The sequence below is a fragment of the Charadrius vociferus genome, unplaced genomic scaffold (assembly GCF_000708025.1).
Source record: "Charadrius vociferus isolate BGI_N301 unplaced genomic scaffold, ASM70802v2 scaffold384, whole genome shotgun sequence".
NCBI classification, from domain to species: Eukaryota; Metazoa; Chordata; class Aves; order Charadriiformes; family Charadriidae; genus Charadrius; species Charadrius vociferus.
Genome location: NW_009648234.1, coordinates 90,261 through 93,722, shown reverse-complemented (window position 1 = coordinate 93,722; position 3,462 = coordinate 90,261). Strand labels below are relative to the sequence as shown.

Below are 3,462 nucleotides of genomic sequence, written 5' to 3'. Positions count from 1 at the left end.
ACCCCCGGTGCGGGGCCGTGATGTTTCTCCCGTGGCCGGAGCGGGCTGCTGCTGCGAGTTTCTCTGCGAGTTATTTCTGCCCTTCGGTTTGCTTTCTGGCTCATTAGCTCTGCTTCTTAATGACATGTATTGAAGCCACCCCCTTACCAGAGGAGTGGGGCACTTTCCCGGCCCCTCATCCCCAGCGCGGTCGGAGGAGGGGGCTCCGCTGCTGTCACCCGGGGCCACACACCCGTGTCCCCATCGCAGCATCCCGGGGCTGGGAAAGGAAGCTGCGACACCTTTTTCCAGATAAATCCTCTCATTAGCAGGATGCGCGGCTCCAGCGCCCGAATTTCATCCCCAAAGGGGTTCAGCCACCAGACCCACGTGTCCTGCGGATGATCCCTCAACCCGGTCCCCCCGTCCCCTGAGGCGCAGGGTGACCGGGTGCTCCCCACCACGTGCCCTCTCCATCCCATCCTCAAGTTTCTCAGCCCTTCCCGGGCTCCCAGGGAAAGACCCATTAAAACAGCAGCGGATATTTTCCCCGCAACATCTGATGCCTGAGCATCGCCGTTCGTCAGGCAGCTGCGGCCGTCTCGGCGGAGGCTGTTATTTCAGTAGTCGGTTGAAGGTTATTTTTAACCATCTCACCGCCGCACCACAGCCTCGGCCTGTCCAGCGGGCGCTGCTGGATTGAGCCCATCCATCTCTTTAATTCCCAGAGCGGCCGGCGAGCAGGGCGTGAGCCCTAAAAGCAGCCAAAGGATGCGATTTTGGCGTCTCCAGGGTTTTGAATAAACTCATCCCCGGGGACCGCGGTGGGACGAACACCGATCGAACCGCCGGCACATCCAGCCCTGCGTGGCGGAGCAATGGGGTCTGGCCCCGGGGTGCGAAGGCAGCACACGGGGGAGAGGACCAAACGCCTTTGGCGGCACATGGAAAGAAGGAGGGCCCGACCCTGCGGCCGGCGTACCGCTGAGAAACTCAGCCGGCTCCTTCGCACCTCTGGTTTGGTCCTCTCCTGTGGTAGAGGAGGTGCGGATTCGCCCGGCGATGCTGCAGGCACAGCTTGCATCCTTGCTCGGGGTTTCCCACCTTGCTCGGCCTTAAACCATCCCTTTCTTGTTGCTTTTATTTTGTCCTACATCTGGTGGCGGCGATATCTCCGTCTCCACCAAAGATGGTGGCAACCATCATCACTAGGTGCTAAGCCCGGAGAGGGAGAGATGTCCTGACCGGAGCACCAGTTCCAGCCTCCGGGAGCATCCAGCGCTGCATCCCTGCGCCGTGCATCACCAGCACCGTACCATCCATCCCTCCCTCTGGTGGCTTGTCCCCTGGTCGAGCCCACTTGGGACGAACATGGAGCCCCACGAGAGCCTTTCTCTCACCGCTCAGCTCTCGGAGCAGCTCCCTCCTTCATCCTCCGCCCAGGCACAGCCACGGGCTGCGCTTCGGTGGCCAAACCGGGAAAGGTCCTGGGCCAAACGGGGCCGAACTGGGGAAGGCGGTGTGTGCCAGGCGGGATGGCAGGAGCTCGGCGGAAGAGCCGAGAGGCCGCAGCCTCCAGAAGAGGGCACTAAACCAGGTCCTGCCCGTCCCTTCTCCTCGGGAAAGAGCCAGTCCTGGTGCAAATCCCTGGGAAATTCAAAAGCGAGGGGCAGCGGCGCGGGTGGAAAATACATCTGTGCTTCTTCTCCCCCACGCCGGGCTTTGCGATGCCGGCAGCTCGAAGGGTGGCTCAGCGGTGGCGGTGGCTCCGGTGCCCACCCTGCCCTGGGGATGTCCTGGCTGCGAGGGCACCGGCGGGCAGCGGGTCGGGTGCCATGCCCAAGGGCGCACGGGCTGGCAGTGGCGGAGCAGGAGGAGGGCCGCAGCACCCCCGCTTGCCTCCCCCCCTCCACCGAGCCCGGCGCTGGTGGCAATGGTGAAATCAGTTGTTTACGGCAGAGGTGTTTCTCCAGGGTGGCTCTTGAGCAAAAAGACTTGTTTCATCAGGAAAAAAAAAAAAAAAAAAACAAAAAAAACCCAACAAACCCAGCCTGATCCTTCTCCGCGAGCGTTTCTGATCAATCCCAGCACCAGCCGTCTCTCTCGCTGGGTGACCTCGGGGAAAAGAACTCTCTTGGAGCCCCCGTTTCTCCACTGGAGTTTGATTCACTCCACTTTTTGGCTGTGCTGCAGCTTTGCAACTAAATTGTTGCTGGGCACCGGCTCTGTCCCCACTGGGGACCGAAGATGGAGACCCTTGGGGTGTCCCTGAGGCTGTAGGGGCACCGTCAGGTGGCACAAAGCCCTTCCCCCCTGCTCGCCCCGCTTCCCTCCCAAGCCAGGAGGGTTACAAGCCGTGTTTGTACTTTGGTGAGATGCAAGATAATAGTTTGTGGTCTGCAAAATGTCAAAGCCACCCGTCGCGTCCCCAGGCGCTGGCACCCGCCGCGAGCTCTCCACCCGGCGGTCGGGCTCTGCTGCCCGCTGCAGCAAGCCGCAGGAAACTCCCTCGGCCGGGGGAATTCAGGGAACCCCGGCCACGGTGGGGTGCCACGGCGGCGCTGGGGACCTTTTCGCCCATCTGCAGTCTGCGGGAGGACGGAGAACGTTTGTTTTCCACCTCCTTCCTTTCCTTTGAGGGGGTAACTTTAATTAGCACAAGATCTTGAGGCTTAATTGCACCTGCCGGGCAGTGCTGTATCTCCTGCTTCCACCCCACCATGCCCCAGTGCCAGATGCCCACCAGCTCCAGTGAGCATGGGGAGATGCTCCCCAGCATCCTCAAACCTTCTCCTGCCCCGGAAAGGCATTTTACACCTGGGAATGGACTTTCACCTCCCAGAAATGTTGCCTCTGGAAAGCGGGGACTCCTTTGGGAACCAGGGATAAGCCCAGCTGGATGCCCTCCCCGTGTCTCCTTCCCTCTCCAGCTCTGGGATGCCCTCCCCGTGTCTCCATCCCTCTCCAGCTCTGGGATGCCCTCCCCGTGCCTCCATCCCTCTCCAGCTCTGGGATGCCCTCCCCGTGCCTCCATCCCTCTCTGTCTCCAGCTTCGCATCATGGCCACAGCATTGACTCATGAGCCGATCTCGCACGCCTCCTTTCCACCCAGCTGGAAAATCGGGTCGGACCGGGCCCCGGCGGGGAGGGAAAGGCTGCGGCTGGGCTGGGAGGCGGCGAAGGGCTGCGGGGAGCACACGGTCCTGGCCGAAGTCCCCGGGTGTCAGTTAATGGTGACCAAAGCAGCCGGCGGCCTCCCGCCTACCTCTGCTGGGACATCATTAATCTTGGCAGAAAAGCATCAGGGCAGCTATCAGGGAGAGCGGCTCCGCTGATGAGGCTGATAAATTACAGGCGGCAACGTGCCCCCGGCACTGCGGGGCAAGGGGGGAGGCGGGAACTGGTCGTTTGGAGGGGGGGGGGCAGGGGGCGATGGCAAAGCTGTGAAACAGCCCCGTGCACCCCTCGCCGACGGGGCGGGGG

The 3,462-nt window shown here is 62.1% G+C and overlaps 1 protein-coding gene across 1 annotated transcript in view; it reads left to right on the top strand.

Moving 5' to 3' along the window:
- Positions 1–3,462, top strand: part of PEBP4 (phosphatidylethanolamine-binding protein 4) — a 113,430-nt gene that overhangs the window by 107,233 nt on the left and 2,735 nt on the right. The gene's annotated exons all lie outside the window — the stretch shown is intronic.